General features: G+C 58.8%; 1 long non-coding RNA gene across 1 annotated transcript; it reads left to right on the top strand.

Moving 5' to 3' along the window:
- Positions 1 to 10,621: 10,621 nt before the first annotated feature.
- On the top strand, positions 10,622 to 17,168 carry LOC147096779 (uncharacterized). Its single transcript, XR_015074551.1, has 3 exons — positions 10,622 to 10,832; positions 11,006 to 11,071; positions 15,973 to 17,168. It is a non-coding gene; the product is annotated as an uncharacterized LOC147096779 (long non-coding RNA).
- The last annotated feature ends 5,418 nt before the right edge of the window (positions 17,169 to 22,586 follow it).

Raw genomic sequence — 22,586 nt, 5'->3', positions numbered from 1 at the left:
GTACAGGGTTCCCTGGGTGCTGATTCTCGCTGGGGTACGGGGTTCCACAGGTGCTGATTCTCGCTGGGGTACGGGGTTCCCTGGGCGCTGACTCTCGCTGGGGTACGGGGTTCCACAGGCGCTGACTCTCGCTGGGGTACGGGGTTCCCCGGGCGCTGACTCTCGCTGGGGTACGGGGTTCCACAGGCGCTGACTCTCGCTGGGGTACGGGGTTCCACAGGCGCTGACTCTCGCTGGGGTACGGGGTTCCACAGGCGCTGACTCTCGCTGGGGTACAGGGTTCCACAGGCGCTGACTCTCGCTGGGGTACGGGGTTCCCCGGGCGCTGACTCTCGCTGGGGTACAGGGTTCCACAGGTGCTGATTCTCGCTGGGGTACGGGGTTCCCCAGGTGCTGATTCTCGCTGGGGTACGGGGTTCCCCGGGTGCTGACTCTCGCTGGGGTACAGGGTTCCCTGGGCGCTGACTCTCGCTGGGGTACGGGGTTCCCCGGGTGCTGACTCTCGCTGGGGTACAGGGTTCCACAGGTGCTGACTCTCGCTGGGGTACGGGGTTCCCTGGGCGCTGACTCTCACTGGGGTACGGGGTTCCCTGGGTGCTGACTCTCGCTGGGGTACGGGGTTCCCCGGGTGCTGACTCTCGCTGGGGTACAGGGTTCCACAGGTGCTGACTCTCGCTGGGGTACGGGGTTCCCTGGGCGCTGACTCTCGCTGGGGTACGGGGTTCCACAGGCGCTGACTCTCGCTGGGGTACGGGGTTCCACAGGCGCTGACTCTTGCTGGGGTACGGGGTTCCCTGGGCGCTGACTCTCGCTGGGGTACGGGGTTCCACAGGCGCTGACTCTCGCTGGGGTACGGGGTTCCCTGGGCGCTGACTCTCGCTGGGGTACGGGGTTCCACGGGCGCTGACTCTCGCTGGGGTACGGGGTTCCCCAGGTGCTGATTCTCGCTGGGGTACGGGGTTCCACAGGCGCTGACTCTCACTGGGGTACAGGGTTCCCTGGGTGCTGATTCTCGCTGGGGTACGGGGTTCCCTGGGTGCTGATTCTCGCTGGGGTACGGGGTTCCCCGGGTGCTGACTCTCGCTGGGGTACGGGGTTCCACAGGCGCTGACTCTCGCTGGGGTACGGGGTTCCCCGGGTGCTGACTCTCGCTGGGGTACGGGGTTCCCTGGGCGCTGACTCTCGCTGGGGTACGGGGTTCCACAGGCGCTGACTCTCGCTGGGGTACGGGGTTCCACAGGCGCTGACTCTCGCTGGGGTACGGGGTTCCCCGGGCGCTGACTCTCGCTGGGGTACGGGGTTCCACAGGTGCTGACTCTCGCTGGGGTACAGGGTTCCACAGGTGCTGACTCTCGCTGGGGTACGGGGTTCCACAGGCGCTGACTCTCGCTGGGGTACGGGGTTCCACAGGCGCTGACTCTCGCTGGGGTACGGGGTTCCACGGGCGCTGACTCTCGCTGGGGTACGGGGTTCCACAGGCGCTGACTCTCGCTGGGGTACGGGGTTCCACGGGCGCTGACTCTCGCTGGGGTACGGGGTTCCACGGGTGCTGACTCTCGCTGGGGTACGGGGTTCCCTGGGCGCTGACTCTCGCTGGGGTACGGGGTTCCACAGGCGCTGACTCTCGCTGGGGTACAGGGTTCCACAGGTGCTGACTCTCGCTGGGGTACGGGGTTCCACAGGCGCTGACTCTCGCTGGGGTACGGGGTTCCCTGGGCGCTGACTCTCGCTGGGGTACAGGGTTCCACAGGCGCTGACTCTCGCTGGGGTACGGGGTTCCCCGGGCGCTGACTCTCGCTGGGGTACGGGGTTCCACAGACGCTGACTCTCGCTGGGGTACGGGGTTCCCCGGGCGCTGACTCTCGCTGGGGTACGGGGTTCCACAGGCGCTGACTCTCGCTGGGGTATGGGGTTCCCCGGGTGCTGACTCTCGCTGGGGTACGGGGTTCCCCGGGCGCTGACTCTCGCTGGGGTACGGGGTTCCACAGGTGCTGACTCTCGCTGGGGTACGGGGTTCCCCGGGCGCTGACTCTCGCTGGGGTACGGGGTTCCCTGGGCGCTGACTCTCGCTGGGGTACGGGGTTCCACAGACACTGCCTCTCGCTGGGGTACGGGGTTCCCTGGGCGCTGACTCTCGCTGGGGTACGGGGTTCCACAGACACTGCCTCTCGCTGGGGTACGGGGTTCCCTGGGCGCTGACTCTCGCTGGGGTACGGGGTTCCCTGGGCGCTGACTCTCACTGGGGTACGGGGTTCCCCGGGTGCTGACTCTCGCTGGGGTACGGGGTTCCACAGGTGCTGACTCTCGCTGGGGTACGGGGTTCCCTGGGCGCTGACTCTCGCTGGGGTACGGGGTTCCACAGGTGCTGACTCTCGCTGGGGTACGGGGTTCCCTGGGCGCTGACTCTCACTGGGGTACGGGGTTCCCCGGGTGCTGACTCTCGCTGGGGTACGGGGTTCCACAGGTGCTGACTCTCGCTGGGGTACGGGGTTCCCTGGGCGCTGACTCTCGCTGGGGTACGGGGCTCCCCAGGTGCTGACTCTCGCTGGGGTACGGGGTTCCACAGGTGCTGACTCTCGCTGGGGTACGGGGTTCCACAGGTGCTGACTCTCGCTGGGGTACAGGGTTCCCTGGGCGCTGACTCTCGCTGGGGTACGGGGTTCCACAGGTGCTGACTCTCGCTGGGGTACGGGGTTCCCTGGGCGCTGACTCTCACTGGGGTACGGGGTTCCACAGGTGCTGACTCTCGCTGGGGTACGGGGTTCCACAGGCGCTGACTCTCGCTGGGGTACGGGGTTCCCTGGGCGCTGACTCTCGCTGGGGTACGGGGTTCCACAGGTGCTGACTCTCGCTGGGGTACGGGGTTCCCTGGGCGCTGACTCTCGCTGGGGTACGGGGTTCCACAGGCGCTGACTCTCGCTGGGGAACGGGGTTCCCTGGGCGCTGACTCTCGCTGGGGTACGGGGTTCCACAGGTGCTGACTCTCGCTGGGGTACGGGGTTCCCCGGGCACGGACTCTCGCTGGGGTACGGGGTTCCACAGGCGCTGACTCTCGCTGGGGTACAGGGTTCCACAGGCGCTGACTCTCGCTGGGGTACAGGGTTCCACAGGTGCTGACTCTCGCTGGGGTACGGGGTTCCCCGGGCGCTGACTCTCGCTGGGGTACGGGGTTCCACAGGTGCTGACTCTCGCTGGGGTACGGGGTTCCACAGGTGCTGACTCTCGCTGGGGTACGGGGTTCCCCGGGCGCTGACTCTCACTGGGGTACGGGGTTCCACAGGTGCTGACTCTCGCTGGGGTACGGGGCTCCCCGGGCGCTGACTCTCGCTGGGGTACGGGGTTCCACAGACGCTGACTCTCGCTGGGGTACGGGGTTCCACAGGCGCTGACTCTCACTGGGGTACAGGGTTCCACAGGCGCTGACTCTCGCTGGGGTACGGGGTTCCACAGACGCTGACTCTCGCTGGGGTACGGGGTTCCACAGGCGCTGACTCTCGCTGGGGTACGGAGTTCCACAGGCGCTGACTCTCGCTGGGGTACGGAGTTCCACAGGTGCTGACTCTCGCTGGGGTACGGGGTTCCACAGGCGCTGACTCTCGCTGGGGTACGGGGTTCCCTGGGTGCTGACTCTCGCTGGGGTACGGGGTTCCACAGGTGCTGACTCTCGCTGGGGTACGGGGTTCCCTGGGTGCTGACTCTCGCTGGGGTACGGGGTTCCCTGGGTGCTGACTCTCGCTGGGGTACGGGGTTCCCCGGGCGCTGACTCTCACTGGGGTACGGGGTTCCACAGGTGCTGACTCTCGCTGGGGTACGGGGCTCCCCGGGCGCTGACTCTCGCTGGGGTACGGGGTTCCACAGACGCTGACTCTCGCTGGGGTACGGGGTTCCACAGGCGCTGACTCTCGCTGGGGTACAGGGTTCCACAGGCGCTGACTCTCGCTGGGGTACGGGGTTCCACAGGCGCTGACTCTCGCTGGGGTACGGGGTTCCCCGGGCGCTGACTCTCGCTGGGGTACGGGGTTCCCCGGGCGCTGACTCTCACTGGGGTACAGGGTTCCACAGGCGCTGACTCTCGCTGGGGTACGGGGTTCCACAGACGCTGACTCTCGCTGGGGTACGGGGTTCCACAGGCGCTGACTCTCGCTGGGGTACGGGGTTCCCCGGGCGCTGACTCTCACTGGGGTACAGGGTTCCACAGGCGCTGACTCTCGCTGGGGTACGGGGTTCCACAGACGCTGACTCTCGCTGGGGTACGGGGTTCCACAGGCGCTGACTCTCGCTGGGGTACGGGGTTCCACAGGCGCTGACTCTCGCTGGGGTACGGGGTTCCACAGGCGCTGACTCTCGCTGGGGTACGGGGTTCCACAGGCGCTGACTCTCGCTGGGGTACGGGGTTCCACAGGCGCTGACTCTCGCTGGGGTACGGAGTTCCACGGGCGCTGACTCTCGCTGGGGTACGGGGTTCCACAGGCGCTGACTCTCGCTGGGGTACAGGGTTCCACAGGCGCTGACTCTCGCTGGGGTACGGGGTTCCACAGGCGCTGACTCTCGCTGGGGTACAGGGTTCCACAGGCGCTGACTCTCGCTGGGGTACAGGGTTCCACAGGCGCTGACTCTCGCTGGGGTACGGGGTTCCACAGGCGCTGACTCTCGCTGGGGTACGGAGTTCCACAGGCGCTGACTCTCGCTGGGGTACGGGGTTCCACAGGCGCTGACTCTCGCTGGGGTACGGGGTTCCACAGGCGCTGACTCTCGCTGGGGTACGGGGTTCCCCGGGTGCTGACTATCGCTGGGGTACGGGGTTCCACAGGCGCTGACTCTCGCTGGGGTACGGGGTTCCCCGGGTGCTGACTATCGCTGGGGTACGGGGTTCCACAGGCGCTGACTCTCACTGGGGTACGGGGTTCCACAGGCGCTGACTCTCACTGGGGTACAGGGTTCCCTGGGCGCTGACTCTCGCTGGGGTACAGGGTTCCCTGGGCGCTGACTCTCACTGGGGTACAGGGTTCCCTGGGCGCTGACTCTCACTGGGGTACGGGGTTCCCCGGGCGCTGACTCTCGCTGGGGTACGGGGTTCCCTGGGCGCTGACTCTCACTGGGGTACGGGGTTCCACAGGTGCTGACTCTCACTGGGGTACGGGGTTCCCTGGGCGCTGACTCTCGCTGGGGTACGGGCTTCCCTGGGCGCTGACTCTCGCTGGGGTACGGGGTTCCCTGGGCGCTGACTCTCGCTGGGGTACGGGGTTCCCTGGGCGCTGACTCTCGCTGGGGTACGGGGTTCCACAGGCGCTGACTCTCACTGGGGTACGGGGTTCCACGGGTGCTGACTCTCGCTGGGGTATGGGGTTCCCCAGGTGCTGACTCTCGCTGGGGTACGGGGTTCCACAGGCGCTGACTCTCGCTGGGGTACGGGGTTCCACAGGTGCTGACTCTCGCTGGGGTACAGGGTTCCCTGGGCGCTGACTCTCGCTGGGGTACGGGGTTCCACAGGCGCTGACTCTCGCTGGGGTACGGGGTTCCACGGGTGCTGACTCTCGCTGGGGTACGGGGTTCCACGGGCGCTGACTCTCGCTGGGGTACGGGGTTCCACGGGTGCTGACTCTCACTGGGGTACAGGGTTCCACGGGCGCTGACTCTCGCTGGGGTACGGGGTTCCACGGGCGCTGACTCTCGCTGGGGTACGGGGTTCCACGGGCGCTGACTCTCGCTGGGGTACGGGGTTCCACGGGTGCTGACTCTCACTGGGGTACAGGGTTCCACGGGCGCTGACTCTCGCTGGGGTACGGGGTTCCACGGGTGCTGACTCTCACTGGGGTACAGGGTTCCACGGGCGCTGACTCTCGCTGGGGTACAGGGTTCCCCGGGCACGGGCTCTCACTGGGGTACGGGGTTCCCTGGGCACGGACTCTCACTGGGGTACGGGGTTCCCCGGGCGCTGACTCTCGCTGGGGTACGGGGTTCCACAGGTGCTGACTCTCACTGGGGTACGGGGTTCCACAGGTGCTGACTCTCACTGGGGTACGGGGTTCCACAGGTGCTGACTCTCACTGGGGTACAGGGTTCCCTGGGCGCTGACTCTCGCTGGGGTACGGGGCTCCCCGGGCACGGACTCTCGCTGGGGTACGGGCTTCCCCGGGCACGGACTCTCGCTGGGGTACGGGCTTCCCCGGGCATGGACTCTCGCTGGGGTACGGGGCTCCCCGGGCACGGACTCTCGCTGGGGTACGGGGTTCCCCGGGCACGGACTCTCGCTGGGGTACGGGGTTCCCCGGGCACGGACTCTCGCTGGGGTACGGGGTTCCCCGGGCACGGACTCTCGCTGGGGTACGGGGTTCCCCGGGCATGGACTCTCGCTGGGGTACGGGGTTCCCCGGGTGCTGACTCTCGCTGGGGTACGGGGTTCCCCGGGTGCTGACTCTCGCTGGGGTACGGGGTTCCCCGGGCACGGACTCTCGCTGGGGTACGGGGCTCCCCGGGCACGGACTCTCGCTGGGGTACGGGGTTCCCCGGGCACGGACTCTCGCTGGGGTACGGGGTTCCCCGGGTGCTGACTCTCGCTGGGGTACGGGGTTCCCCGGGCACGGACTCTCGCTGGGGTACGGGGTTCCCCGGGCACGGACTCTCACTGGGGTACGGGGCTCCCCGGGCACGGACTCTCGCTGGGGTACGGGGTTCCCTGGGCACGGACTCTCGCTGGGGTACGGGGCTCCCCGGGCACGGACTCTCGCTGGGGTACGGGGCTCCCTGGGCGCTGACTCTCGCTGGGGTACGGGGTTCCCCGGGCACGGGCTCTCGCTGGGGTACGGGGTTCCCCGGGCACGGACTCTCGCTGGGGTACGGGGCTCCCCGGGCACGGACTCTCGCTGGGGTATGGGGTTCCCCGGGCACGGGCTCTCGCTGGGGTACGGGGTTCCCCGGGCACGGACTCTCGCTGGGGTACGGGGTTCCCCGGGCACGGGCTCTCGCTGGGGTACGGGGTTCCCCGGGCACGGGCTCTCGCTGGGGTACGGGGTTCCCCGGGCACGGACTCTCGCTGGGGTACGGGGTTCCCCGGGCACGGGCTCTCGCTGGGGTACGGGGCTCCCCGGGCACGGACTCTCGCTGGGGTACGGGGCTCCCCAGGTGCTGACTCTCGCTGGGGTACGGGGTTCCCCGGGCACGGACTCTCGCTGGGGTACGGGGTTCCCTGGGCGCTGACTCTCGCTGGGGTACGGGGTTCCCCGGGCACGGACTCTCGCTGGCGTACGGGGCTCCACGGGCACGGACTCTCGCTGGGGTACGGGGTTCCCCGGGCACGGACTCTCGCTGGCGTACGGGGCTCCACGGGCACGGACTCTCGCTGGGGTACGGGGTTCCCCGGGCACGGACTCTCGCTGGGGTACGGGGTTCCCTGGGCGCTGACTCTCGCTGGGGTACGGGGTTCCCCGGGCACGGACTCTCGCTGGGGTACGGGGCTCCCCGGGCACGGACTCTCGCTGGGGTACGAGGTTCCCCGGGCACGGACTCTCGCTGGGGTACGGGGTTCCCCGGGCATGGACTCTCGCTGGGGTACGGGGTTCCCTGGGCGCTGACTCTCGCTGGGGTACGGGGCTCCCCGGGCACGGACTCTCGCTGGGGTACGAGGTTCCCCGGGCACGGGCTCTCGCTGGGGTACGGGGCTCCCCGGGCACGGACTCTCGCTGGGGTACGGGGTTCCCCGGGCACGGACTCTCGCTGGCGTACGGGGTTCCCTGGGCGCTGACTCTCGCTGGGGTACGGGGTTCCCCGGGTGCTGACTCTCGCTGGGGTACAGGGTTCCACAGGTGCTGACTCTCGCTGGGGTACAGGGTTCCCCGGGTGCTGACTCTCGCTGGGGTACGGGGTTCCCCGGGCACGGACTCTCGCTGGGGTACGGGGTTCCCCGGGCACGGACTCTCGCTGGGGTACGGGGTTCCCCGGGTGCTGACTCTCGCTGGGGTACGGGGTTCCCCGGGCACGGACTCTCGCTGGGGTACGGGGTTCCCCGGGCACGGACTCTCGCTGGGGTACGGGGTTCCCCGGGTGCTGACTCTCGCTGGGGTACGGGGTTCCCCGGGCACGGGCTCTCGCTGGGGTACGGGGTTCCCCGGGCACGGACTCTCGCTGGGGTACGGGGTTCCCCGGGCACGGACTCTCGCTGGGGTACGGGGTTCCCCGGGCACGGACTCTCGCTGGGGTACGGGGTTCCCCGGGCACGGGCTCTCGCTGGGGTACGGGGTTCCCCGGGCACGGACTCTCGCTGGGGTACGGGGCTCCCCGGGCACGGACTCTCGCTGGGGTACGGGGCTCCCCGGGCACGGGCTCTCGCTGGCGTACGGGGTTCCACAGGCGCTGACTCTCGCTGGGGTACGGGGTTCCCCGGGCACTGACTCTCGCTGGGGTACGGGGTTCCCCGGGCACGGACTCTCGCTGGGGTACGGGGTTCCCCGGGCACGGACTCTCGCTGGGGTACGGGGTTCCCTGGGCGCTGACTCTCGCTTGGGTACGGGGTTCCCCGGGCATGGACTCTCGCTGGGGTACGGGGTTCCCCGGGCACGGACTCTCGCTGGGGTACGGGGTTCCCCGGGCATGGACTCTCGCTTGGGTACGGGGTTCCCCGGGCATGGACTCTCGCTGGGGTACGGGGTTCCCCGGGCACGGACTCTCGCTTGGGTACGGGGTTCCCCGGGCATGGACTCTCGCTTGGGTACGGGGTTCCCCGGGCACGGACTCTCGCTGGGGTACGGGGTTCCCCGGGCACGGACTCTCGCTGGGGTACAGGGTTCCCCGGGCACGGACTCTCGCTGGCGTACGGGGCTCCCCGGGCACGGACTCTCGCTGGGGTACGGGGTTCCCCGGGCACGGACTCTCGCTGGGGTACGGGGTTCCCCGGGCACGGACTCTCGCTGGCGTACGGGGCTCCACGGGCACGGACTCTCGCTGGGGTACGGGGCTCCCCGGGTGCTGACTCTCGCTGGGGTACGGGGCTCCACGGGCGCTGACTCTCGCTGGGGTACGAGGTTCCCCGGGCACGGGCTCTCGCTGGGGTACGGGGTTCCCCGGGCACGGACTCTCGCTGGGGTATGGGGTTCCCCGGGCACGGACTCTCGCTGGGGTACGAGGTTCCCCGGGCACGGACTCTCGCTGGGGTACGGGGTTCCCCGGGCACGGGCTCTCGCTGGGGTACGGGGTTCCCCGGGCACGGACTCTCGCTGGGGTACGGGGCTCCCCGGGCACGGACTCTCGCTGGGGTACGGGGTTCCCTGGGCGCTGACTCTCGCTGGGGTACGAGGTTCCCCGGGCACGGACTCTCGCTGGGGTACGGGGTTCCCCGGGCACGGGCTCTCGCTGGGGTACGGGGTTCCCCGGGCACGGACTCTCGCTGGGGTACGGGGTTCCCCGGGCACGGACTCTCGCTGGGGTACGGGGCTCCACGGGCACGGGCTCTCGCTGGGGTATGGGGTTCCCCGGGCACGGACTCTCGCTGGCGTACGGGGTTCCACGGGCACGGACTCTCGCTGGGGTACGGGGTTCCCCGGGCACGGGCTCTCGCTGGGGTACGGGGCTCCCCGGGCACGGACTCTCGCTGGCGTACGGGGTTCCACGGGCGCTGACTTGTGCTGGTAACTAACCCAAGTGGCCCATCTCCATCTGCGAACCTGGTGAGTGAGTGTCAGCAGATTATTTGACTACAGCTGGGCCACATCCCTGACGTCTCTCTCGCCCTCTCGCTGGCTAGCGATCAGGAGCCCTGTCTGACTTTCCTCTCCCTTAACCCTGGAGCACGGCAGTCAGTTGCAGCCCAACCCGTGCTGTGGCCGAGAGCGAACTCTGCCCAGAGCCATGCATGGAACCTGGACCGTCCAGGGATCTGTGGCAGAGCTTTCCGTTCTGTTTGATGGCGACGTGACCTGTCTTCAGGCAGATTGCGGATTATCAAGGCCTTGGAGAGGGTGCAGTGGAGATTTACTAGACTAGTACCAGGAAACTTTGTGCTATCCGGCACCGACGGGACTGAACTGTTGCCGTTCCCTCAAAACTGCCGGACGCACCAGCATTAACGTTGAAGCATACGGAGCTTTTCATCTCCGTATCTGACAACAAACACTGTTGCTTAGCAACGGCTTCTAAACAGTCGGCCCGTACCTTGGAAGCGTCTCTGTAGCTTAGCAACAGCTTCAGAGAGACTTTGCAGAGCCTGACTGTTGGGGAAAAAAAAGCCACGAGAAGAAAAAAAACCGAACAAAACGGCTCCTGATTTTTGCCGGTGGCTCGAGCTTGCCGGACACTTAGCCTCCGGATAACACAAAGTTTCCTGTACCAGCGATGCAGGCCTTCAATTATGTGGAGAGACTGGAGAGGATAGGGTTGTTCTCCTTGGAGCTGGGAAGGTTAAGAGGAGATTTAATTGAGGTGTTCAAAAGTATGGAAGGTTTTGGTAGAGTAAATGGGGGGGAAACTGTTTCCCCTGGCAGGAGGGTCGGTAACCAGAGGACACAGATTTAAGGGAATTGGCAAAAGAACCAGTGGGGGAGATGAGGGGGGATTTTTTCCCACAGCGAGTCATGATCTGGAATGCGCTGACTGAAAGGGTAGATTCAATTGTAACTTTTGAAAGGGAATTGGATAAATAGTTGAAGGGAAAAATGTGCAGGGCTGTGGGGAAAGAACAGGGGGCGTGGGACTAAGTGGAGAGCTCTTTCCAAGAGCCGGCACAGGCACGATGGGCTGAATGGCCTCCTTCTGTGCTGCATCATTCTATGATTACCTTCTGAATCTTTCTCTCTCTCTCTCTCTCCTTTTAGACCACGGCGGAAACGATTGAAAGGCGACAGGTACAGGAAGGAGTCCCAGTACTGGAACAACAAACTCCACGACTCGGGAGTCGAAACTCTTTTTTTAAAAAAAAAAGAAAAAAAAAAAAAAAATTAAATAATTTATTTTATTAAATCTGCTCTAACCAGAATCTTCTCCCTCTGTTACTCAAGAGACAACTTTCTTCTTTCAGGAGAAACGTCAAGCGGAAAGGTCAGAGGCGGCGGACGAAGATGGAAGACCAGTCTGAGCTCAACCAGTGAGTCTGCAATCATTGTCTATGTACCGGGGGAGGGCCATCGCCTGGTTCCAGACGTGACTATTCCAACGCACTCTTGACCGGCCTCCCGCGTCCTACCCTACGTAAAATTAAGGCCATCCAAAACTCGGCTGCCCGTGTCCTAACTCGCACCGAGTCCCGTTCACCCATCACCTCCTGTGCTCGCTGACCTACATTGGCTGCCGGTTAAGCAACGCCTCGATTTCAAAATTCTCATCCTTGTTTTCAAATCCCTCCGTGGCCCTCGCTACCTCCCTATCTCTGTAACCTCCTCCAGTCCCACAACCCCCACTCCCCCAACCCCCGAGATACCTGCGCTCCTCTAATTCTGCCCTCTTGAGCATCCCCGATTTTAATCGCCCCATCACTGGCGGCCGTGCCTTCAGCTGCCAAGGCCCCAAGCTCTGGAATTCCCTCCCTAAACCTCTCCGCCTCGCTACCTCTCTCTCCTCCTTTAAGACGCTCCTTAAAACCAACCTCTTTGACAAAGCTTTTGGTCACCTGCCCTAATTTCTCTGTGGTTCGGTGTCAAATTTTTGACTTATAAAACTCCTGTGAAGCCCCTTGGGACGTTTTACTACGATAAAGGCGCTATATAAATACAAGTTGTTGTTTGGTTCCGTTACTCATATGGAGAGGGGTGAAAGGGCATCGCCTCGTTGTTAGATTGTTCACTAGACTGATTCCTGGGATGATGAGAGTTGTCCTATGAGGAGAGATTGAGTAGATTGGGCTGATACTCTCTGGCGTTTAGAAGAATGAGAGGTGATCTCATTGAAACATATAAGATTCTGAGGGGGGATTGACAGGGTAGATGCTGAGAGGTTGTTTCCCCCTGGCTGGAGAGTCTAGAACCAGGGGTCACAGTCTCAGGATAAGGGGTCGGCCATTTAGGACTGAGATGAGGAGGAATTTCTTCACTCGGAGGGTGGTGAATCTTTGGAATTCTCTGCCCCAGAGGGCTGTGGAGGCTCAGTCATTGGGTATATTCAAGACAGAGATCGATAGATTTTTGGAATCGAGGGATTTGGGGATCGGGCGGGAAAGTGGAGTTGAGGTCGAAGATCAGCCATGATCTTATTGAATGGCGGAACAGATGCGAATGGCCGACTCCCCCTAATTCTTGTTTTCTTATGTTACACACGTGGGGAGGGGGTGGTGAAAGCTTTGTTCTGTTATGTGTTTTATAGATTCAGTCAGTAAATGGGTGATGGTTTGGATTCTGTGCAGATACTTTGAATCGATCCCATTATTGTTCCTCGACTGAGTTATGGCATTTTTTATTTGGAGTTTGAATTTTCTGCAGCTGGAAGTCCGGTTCAGTGAGCACAGTTCCTGCCCTCGGCCCTGGCAGTCCCTCGGACTTGCAGCTTAATGCAGGTGGCACGCCCAGACCTGCACCCCAGCAGTCTGCCATTTTTGCTACCGTGATAACTGGATTCACCCACCTGAGGGGTCGAGTGGGGGGTGGTCGGAGTCCTCTCACATCACCTAATGGAGACTGGCAAGTCTGAGTGACGGGATCTGAGACTGGAAGAGACTAGACCACCCCACCCTCAGCCTGGCTAGATACAGCGCCAGGCAACAGCGTCCGGCAACAATGGCCAGTCCGATCCTTCACTGCTGCAGGATGTGGGCCCATTAGTTCTGTAAATCTGCTTAATTATCATCAGTGTTGTAGGATTCTCTATAACTGAGACCCCCAGACAGAGAGCAGGACCCGGGGTGGGTTTCCCTGTGACCAGGGTCTCGGGCAGAGAGCAGGACCCAGGGTGGGTTTCCCCGTGACCAGGGCAGAGAGCAGGACCCAGGGTGGGTTTCCCCATGACCAGGGTCTCTGGCAGAGAGCAGGACCCAGGGTGGGTTTCCCCGTGACCAGGGCAGAGAGCAGGACCCAGGGTGGGTTTCCCCGTGACCAGGGCAGAGAGCAGGACCCAGGGTGGGTTTCCCCGTGACCAGGGTCTCGGGCAGTCAGCAGGACCCAGGGTGGGTTTCCCTGCGACCAGGGTCTCGGGCAGTCAGCAGGACCCAGGGTGGGTTTCCCCGTGACCAGGGTCTCGGGCAGAGAGCTGGACCCAGGGTGGGTTTCCCTGTGACCAGGGCAGAGAGCAGGACCCAGGGTGGGTTGCCCTGTGACCAGGGCAGAGAGCTGGAGCCAGGGTGGGTTTCTCTGTGACCAGGGTCTTGGGCAGAGAGCAGGACCCAGGGTGGGTTTCCCCGTGACGAGAGCAGTCAGCAGGTCCCAGGGTGGGTTTCCCTGTGACCAGAGTCTTCAGACAGAGAGCAGGACCCAGGGTGGGTTTCCCTGTGACCAGGGCAGAGAGCTGGACCCGGGGTGGGTTTCCCCGTGACCAGGGTCTCGGGCAGAGAGCAGGACCCAGGGTGGGTTTCCCTGTGACCAGAGTCTTCAGACAGAGAGCAGGACCCAGGGTGGGTTTCCCTGTGACCAGGGCAGAGAGCTGGACCCGGGGTGGGTTTCCCCGTGACCAGGGTCTCGGGCAGAGAGCAGGACCCAGGGTGGGTTTCCCTGTGACCAGAGTCTTCAGACAGAGAGCAGGACCCAGGGTGGGTTTCCCTGTGACCAGAGTCTTCAGACAGAGAGCAGGACCCAGGGTGGGTTTCCCTGTGACCAGGGCAGAGAGCTGGACCCAGGGTGGGTTTCCCTGTTGACCAGGGCAGAGAGCTGGACCCAGGGTGGGTTTCCCTGTGACCAGGGTCTCGGGCAGTCAGCAGGACCCAGGGTGGGTTTCCCTGTGACCAGAGTCTCGGGCAGAGAGCAGGACCCAGGGTGGGTTTCCCTGTGACCAGAGTCTCGGGCAGTCAGCAGGACCCAGGGTGGGTTTCCCTGTGACCAGGGTCTCGGGCAGTCAGCAGGTCCCAGGGAGAGAGCCAACATGGGTTTACGGGTAAGTCATGTCTTGACTAATTTAGTTGATTGTTTTGAGGAGGTCACCAATAACGGAGCGTCTATGGATGTTGTCCAAATGGACTTCCAGAACGCAGTTGATGAGGTTCCACATGAGAGCGCATGGAATTGGAGGTAGCCTTTTTAACTTGGGTTGGAAATTGGTTGGGAGGTAGGTGGCAGAGAGTGGGAATAAAGGGTAGTTACTCGGAATGGCAGGATGTGACAAAGTGGTGTTCCCCAGGGATCTGTTCTGGGGCCTCTACTTTTCACCATATGTATTAGTGATTTGGATGAAGGAATAGAAGAATATCCAAGTTAGGAGGGATAAGAAAGAAAGAAATTGCATTTATGTAGCACCTTTCACAACCTCCAGACGTCCCAAAGCGCTTTACAGCCAATGAAGTACTTTTGAAGTGTGGTCACTGTTGTAATCTAATACAGTGCAGATTGGAGTAGGAAGTTGCAAAGGGACTTGGACAGATTAAGTGAGTGGGCAAAGCTATGGCAAATGGAGTTGAATGTGGGTGGGGGGGTGGGTGAAGTGTGAGGTCATCCCCTTAGGACCCAAGAAAGCTAATTTGAAGTATTTTCTAAAATGGTGAGAAAGTAGGAACTGTAGAGGATCAAAGAGATTTGGGAGTCTGATTACACATCATTTGAAAGGCTAATGGGATGTTGGCCTTTATCTCTGGGGGCTGGAATACAAAGGAGAGCTGTGTTCAGTTCTGGGCTCCGCACCTCCGGAAGGATACAGTAGCCTTGGAGGGGGCACAGTGCAGATTCAGCAGAATGATGCAGGTTATATAAACTTGGCTTGTATTCCCTTGAGTATAGCAGATTGCGGGGTGAACTGATGGAGGTATCGATGGGGTAGAAACTATTTCCTCTGGGGGGGGGGGGGGCGTCCAGAACAAAGGGGCACCATCTTAAAATTAGAGCTCGGCTATTCGGAGTGAAATTGGGAAGCATTTATTCCAAGAACCTAAGAATCAGGAGCAGGAGTCGGCCACACGGCCCCTCGAGCCTGCTCCGCCATTCAATAAGATCATCGCTGATCTTCGCCCTCAACTCCACTTTCCCGCCCGATCCCCATATCCCTTGATTCCCCTAGCGTCCAAAAATCTTATCGCTCTCGGCCTTGAATATAAACGCTTCAGCAGCCACAGCCCTTTGAGGTAGAGAATTCTAAAGATCCCCAACCTTTTCACAAAAGGTAATGGAAATTTGGGATAAAAACAGAAAATGCTGGAAATACTCAGCAGGTCAGGCAGCACCTGTGGAGAGAGAAACATGGCCGCTGTCTTTCATTCTGCCATCGCCATTTACACTTCATCTAGAGCCATCTTTTGTTTCTTAACCTGTCCCGTTACCATCTCCTTTTGCCTCGCACCATCTATTAATCTCTCTTAATGTCTCTTAATCTCTCCTGCCTTCCATCCTATCACAGACCTTCCCTTTGGTTCTTTCCTCCTTTCCCCCCCCCCCCCCTTTCCCTGCTCCTACACTTGCTTAAAAATCTGTTCCGTCTCCAGCTTTTCCCAGTTCTGACGAAGGGTCATCGACCTGAAACGTTAACTCTGTTTCTCTCTCCACGGATGCTGCCTGACCTGAGTGTTTCCAGCATTTTCTGTTTTTATTTCCGATCTCCAGCATCTGCAGTATTTTGCTTTTGTATTAATGGAAATTTGGGACTCTCTTCCCCAAAAGACTCTGGATGCTGGGGACAATGGAGCCTTAAAGACCAAGATAGATTTTTTTTTTTGTTGGGTAAGGGATGTGGAGCAAAGGTGGGAGTTGAGGTGTAGATCTGCCGTGATCTAATGGAATGGCGGAGCAGGCTGGAGGGGCTGGACAGCCTCTTCCTGCTCCTAATGTTCCAGGGTGCGTTTCTCTGTAACACAAGCCTCAAGGCTCTGGAAGGCATTTAACAAAATGAAGCCTGTTTCCTCCTCCTGTCCTTTTTTTTTCCCAGATGCCCCACAGCAAGGAGGAAGCGTCTCCAAGCAGCGTGAGGAAGGAGGGCACAGACTGAGGATGCTGCCAAGTTGCTGTCTGAACCGTGGAGAGACATCGAGAGGAGAGCTGCGGCATTGACGGACAATGGCGGCAGCTTCTTCATGCTGCTTTGACTGGGAAATCCTTGAGTGGATGCCTGAGGGACCTGGGGTCTGCTCGCTCAGAATTGGGGGGGGGGGGGGGGGGGGGAGGGGGTTGTTAAGGAGCAAGTCCCTCCAGATACCTGCAACCAGTGGCTGACCGCTCATCCCGGAAGGGTTCCCTCTGGCCAGCTCCAAAGGAGCGACTCTTCATTAATCTCTAATCGCTACGTACAACATTGCAAATGCCCAATGGACTATCCGCCCAGCGCGTGCTCTTTTTAAAACTCCAATCAAGAAATCTGTGAGCTGCAATAGTTTGAGAGATTGCTTGCGTCTGCATTTTTTAAACTCTAATCAACTAAATTCCAAATAATTGATGAGGATTCCCCCTTTTTTTTTATATATAAAAGGAAAGAGATAACTTGCATTTATACCGCGCTGTTCACAACCTCCGGACGTCCCAAAGCGCCTTAGTCGATTCATTACTTTTTGAAGTGTAGCCGCTGTTGTAATGTGGGAAACGTGGCAGCCGATTTGCGCACAGCAAGCTCCCACAAACAGCAACGTGATAAATGATCACGAGCAAAAAGTGCCATTCCAACAACATTAGAGGAAGTATAACACATTGCAGGGGACTGTTTAGCCTATCCCCCCCCCCCCCCACCTCTCTGATCCGTGCTGGGGTATGGTTCTGGGGGCGGAGGGCCGACCCCTGCTGGGGTTCGGTTCTGGGGTACAGTTCCAGGAGAGCTAACTGGTTCTGCGGGGATCTAGTCCTTTTCTCAAGTGGCAACGATGAAGGAAACTCCCGAACTCGCCAACAGAAAAATGGTTTTCCGGCCCGACTCCCAGGAGATCAAGAGTGCGATTATCATTTGAGCTTTATCATCATAATCCAACCTGGCTGCTCACGCTCTAGTCTAGTCCTGCACATACTTGCAAGGCAATAGGATTCACTCGATCCCGGTTGTTATTTTCCTGACTCTCTCATTCTCACTTTAAACCTGAGCCCAGGGCCGAGACTGAGCTACCCTAAAATATGCAATAAAAATGCTTTTTAAAAATGCAATGTACTTTGTATGTCAGTGAATTCAATTCGGATGTAATCGTGAATGTTAATTTCAGGAACTGCACTTGGCAATATCCAGTCCAATTTGTGTTGCAGGGATGGGGACGGGCAGGCGTTAGACACAGTGTCCTGTCAACCAGGGCATCGGGAGTTCAAATGTATGCCCAGACTGAGAAGATGCAAGTCTCTGTCCTCTACACCCCAAAAACTGGGAGTCTGCCTCTGGAGGGCCACACTGGTGCAGTTAGGGGCCACCTTGTGAGCTCGGTGTGAGATACATTCTTGGGGCTGAATAAAGGAGGCTTGAAAGAAAGACTTGCATTTCTGTAGCGCCTTTCATCACGACCACCGGACGGCTCAAAGCGCTTTACAGCCAATGAAGTACTTTTTAAAGTGCAGTCGCTGTTGTAATGTAGGAAAAGCAGCAGCCAATTTGTGCACAGCAAGATCCCACAAACAGCAATGTGATAATGATCAGATAAATCTGTGTGATGTTGATTGAGGGATAACTTTTGGCCCAAGACACCAGGGAGAACCCCCCTGCTCTTCTTTGAAATAGTCCCACGGGATCTTCTACGTCCACCTGAGGGGGCAGACGGGGCCTCGGTTTAACGTCTCATCTGAAAGACGGCACCTCCGACAGTGCGGCACTCCCTCAGCACTGCACTGGGAGTGTCGGCCTGGATTTTTGTGCTCGAGCCTCTGGAGTGGGACTCGAACCCACAACCTTCTGACTCAGAGGCGCGAGTGCCCACTGAGCCATGACTGACACAGCATCTATGTAAATTTTAAAAAGGAGATATATTCAAGAAGGAGTTAGATATATTTCTTAAGGCTAAAGGGATATGGGGAGAAGGCAGGGGCAGGGTACTGAATTTGGATGATCAGCCATGATCTCATTAAATGGTGGAGCAGGCTCGAGGGGCCGAATGGCCTACTCCTGTTTGTTTCTATATGAAGGGAAGGGAAATAATTAAAGTGGAATTCAGTCGAGATATGGTCGAGGCACTATGGATTGAGATGAGGGGAAGAGTTTTTTTTAAATTCTATAATTCAAAGAATACGAGTAAAGCAGAGCGATTCCTCAATTGTAGAGCTTCGAGTTGAGTGATGGACAGGAGTATAATAATAGGGTGCTAGTATTTTGTGAAAAAAAAATGGTTAGACAGACGAGAACAACCATTGGGATTCTAACCATCTAACCTCTATAAATACATGTGGCGTAAACAATTGGGGCCTTTGAAAGGCGCCGTTGGGATGGTGATGGGGTAAGCCGGGGATCACCTGAGGAAGCTTGCTCGCTCCTAGAAGCCGGGAATTGACTGTTCGAGCTGTCGAATGTCTCTGCCGGAAGCGAGGGTTCCTTTTCTGGGAAATGAGGACATTCGAAGGGCCGCAGGGATCGCTTGACCAGGAGGTGGCGGAAATGCTGAGGGCGCCGCCAAGAGAACAAGAGGCCGACTGGGCTGCGCACACGGGAGCGCGCTTGAACAAACGGGCGTGTTTTGGCAATTTAAGAAATCATTAAAATTGCAGGGGAGGGTTGTGTAAAAGAAGTGGGGCGCACAACGGCCACCTTTTTAAAATATATATATAAATATATATATATAGATCTGGACATCTCGGGGTGGGGGGGGGGGAGAATGTTCAAGGTGATACTGTACTCGCTGACCTACGTTGGCTCCCAGTTAAGCAACGCCTCGATTTTACAAAATTCTCCTCCTTGTTCCTACGTTACAACAGTGACTACACTCCAAAAGTACTTCATTGGCTGTAAAGCGCTTTGGGACGTCCGGTGGTCGTGAAAGGCGCTATAGAAATGCAAAATGCAAGTCTTTTTTTCTCGAATCCCTCCATGGCCTTGGCCCCCCCCTTATCTCTGTAATCTCCACCTATTCTGGCCTTTTGAACATCCCCGATTTTAATCGCTCCATTGGTGGCTGTGCCTTCAGCCGCCTGGGCGCCAAGCTCTGGAGTTCCCTCCCTAAACCTCTCTGCCTCTCTTTCCTCCTTTAAGACACTCCTTAAAACCGACCTCTTTGACCAAGCTTTTGCTCGCCTGCCCTAATACCTCCTTTATGTGCCTCGATGTTAGAAATTCGTGGGAAGCACCGTGGGATATTTTAAGCTAAGATGTAAGAGCAGGAGTCGGCCACACGGCCCCTCGAGCCTGCTCTGCCATTCAATAAGATCATGGCTGATCATCGACCTCAACTCCACTTTCCCGCCCGATCTCCATATCCCTCGATTCCCCTAGAGTCCAAAAATCTATCGATCTCAGCCTTGAATATGCTCAAAATCTCAGCATCCACAGCCCTCTGGGGCAGAGAATTCCAAAGATTCACAACCCTCTGAGTGAAGAAATTCCTCCTCATCTCAGTCTTAAATGGCCGACCCCTTATCCTGAGACTCTGCCCCCTAGTTCTAGACTCTCCAGCCAGGGGGAAACAACCTCTCAGCATCTATCCTGTCAATCCCCCTCAGAATCTTACATGTTTCAATGAGATCGCCTCTCAATCTTCTAAACTCCAGTGAGTATCGGCCCAATCTCTCCTCATAGGACAACCCTCTCATTCCATGGATCAATCTAGTGAACCTTCGTTGCACTGCTTCGGAGATACTCGTTGCCCAGCAACGGTACCGCGTGGTGCTCTTTGCTATCCAGTGGTGCTTCATTCCCTTCCCAGTCTTCTAAAAAGAAAGACTTGCATTTCTATAGAGCCTTTCACGACCACCGGACGTCCCAAAGCGCTTTACGGAGAATGAAGTGTGGTCACTGTTGTAATGCAGGAAACGCGGCAGCCAATTTGCGCACAGCAAGCTCCCACAAACAGCAAGGTGATAATGACCAGATAATCTGTTTTTAGTGATGTTGGTTGAGGGATAAATATTGACCGGGACACCGGGGAGAACTCCCCCTGCTCTTAGAGTTATACAGCACGGATAGAGGCCCTTCGGCCCATCTTCGAAATACTGCCGCGGGATCTTTTGCGTCCACCCGAGAGAACAAACGGCGCTTTGGTTTAACGTCTCATCCGAAAGACAGCACCTCCGACAGTGCGGCGTCCCTCAGTCCTGCACTGGGAGTGTCGGCCTAGATTTTACATGCTCAAGTCTCTGGAGTCGGACCTGAACCCACAACCTTCTGACTCCTGTATGGCGATGAAGGCAAGACACAAATATTAAAACTGATCCAGAAACTTTGAGAGCTGTGGTATCGCGGCTTGTACAAAATATACTCATAATTAGTGCTTTTCTAAACTCAACTCCCCCAACACTGCAGTCAGTGCTGTCAGGGTCATGCCTCCATCTTACCCAAACCTGCCCAGATGGTTACCCAGTGTTGCTGGCACCTGGTTATAGTTCTTCTTCCTTATTTGCATTGCCGGGGCTCAATTTGCACTATTCCTTTACCTCGAATTGCATAGTTTGCACTATTCCCCGGTTTGCACTGTTGCACTCTTCCTAGGGCCATTGTTTGCAGTATTGCTCATGCCTGGATTTAGATTGTTTACGCTCTTCCCTGTGGCCGGATTTGCATGTTTGAAACATAGAAACATAGGAGCAGGAGTAGGCCATTCGGCCCCTCGAGCCTGCTCCGTCATTCAATGAGATCAGGGCTGATCATCCAAATTCAGTACCCTGTCCCTGCCTTCTCCCCATATCCCTTTAGCCTTGTCCTAAATGGCTTACCCCTTATCCTTAGACTGTGACCCCTGGTTCTGGACTCCCTGGCCATCGGGAACATCTTTCCTGCATCTAGTCTGTCTAGTCCTATTAGAATTTTATAAGTTTCAATGAGATCCCCTCTCACTCTTCTAAACTCCAGCCCAATCGACCCAATCTCTCCTCATACGTCATTCCTGCCCCCTGGCTTGCATTGTTAGCACTATTCCTCTGCCCCTGGTTACACTATTCTCTGTTTGAAGACCAGGACCTGAAACCCGGCACTAAGCTCACGGTCTACAGAGCAGTAGTGATACCCGCCCTGCTGAATGCCTCAGAAATATGGACCATGTACAGCAGGCACCTCAAAGCACTGGAGAGGTACCACCAACGCTGCCTCCGCAAGATCCTGCAAATCCATTGGCAGGATAGGCGCACCAACGTCAGTGTTCTCGCTCAGCCCAACATCCCCAGCATCGAAGCTCTGACCACGCTCGATCAGCTCCGATGGACGGGTCACATTGTCCGCATGCCCGATACGAGACTCCCAAAACAAGCGCTCTACTCGGAGCCAGGTGGGCAGAGGAAACGCTTCAAGGACACCCTCAAAGCCTCCTTGAAAAAGTGCAACATCCCCACCGACACCTGGGAATCCCTGGCCCAAGACCGCACAAAGTGGAGGAGAAGCAGCCGGGAAGGCGCCGAACGCCTTGAGTCTCTTCGCCGGGAGCAAGCGGAAGCCAAGCGCAAACAGCGGAAGGAGCGCACGTCAACCCAAGCACCCCACCCACCCGCCCCCTTCAACCACCGTCTGCCCCACCTGTGACAGAGACTGTAGGTCCCACATTGGACTGCCCCACCTGTGACAGAGACTGTAGGTCCCACATTGGACTCATTGAAACTTATAAAATTCTAACAGGACTAGACAGACTAGATGCAGGAAGGATGTTCCCGATGGCGGGGAGTCCAGAACCAGGGATCACAGTCTAAGGATAAGGGGTAAGCCATTTAGAACTGAGATGAGGAGGAATTTCTTCACCCAGAGAGTGGTGAACCTGTGGAATTCTCTACCACACAAGGCAGTAGAGGCCAATTCATTAAACATATTCAAGAAGGAGTTAGATATATTTCTTAAGGCTAAAGGGATCAAGGGATATGGGGAGAAGGCAGGGACAGGGGACTGAATTTGGATGATCAGCCATGATCGCATTGAATGGCAGAGCAGGCTCGAGGGGCCGAATGGCCTACTCCTGCTCCTATCTTCTATGTTTCTATGTTTCAGTCACCCGCGAACTCATTTTTAATGTGGAAGCAAGTCATCCTCGGTTCCCGAGGGACTGCTTAAGAAGAAGGAGGCCCAGGTTTGCACAATTCAATGCCCCTAGCTTTGCACGATTCCCATGCCCCTATTTGCACTGTTTGCACCATTCCCTGGGCCCCCGTTTGCACGACTCCCATGCCCCTATTTGCACTGGTTTGCACAATTCTCTGGGCCCATTTGCACAATTCCCCGAGCCCAGGTTTGCACAATTCAATGCCCCTAGCTTTGCACGATTCCCATGCCCTGTTTGCACAATTCCCTGGGCCCCTGTTTGCACAATTCCCCGAGCCCAGGTTTGCACAATTCAATGCCCCGAGCTTTGCACTGATTCCCATGCCCTGTTTGCACAATTCCCCGAGACCCAGTTTGCACAATTCAATGCCCCGAGCTTTGCACTGATTCCCCACTGCCTCTCTCGGCATTGCTCGCTG

Source organism: Somniosus microcephalus, chromosome 34, assembly GCF_052327205.1.
Source record: "Somniosus microcephalus isolate GS21.2 chromosome 34, FLI_Smic_1.0, whole genome shotgun sequence".
Taxonomy (NCBI): Eukaryota; Metazoa; Chordata; class Chondrichthyes; order Squaliformes; family Somniosidae; genus Somniosus; species Somniosus microcephalus.
This window is presented reverse-complemented; position numbering and strand designations above follow the sequence as displayed.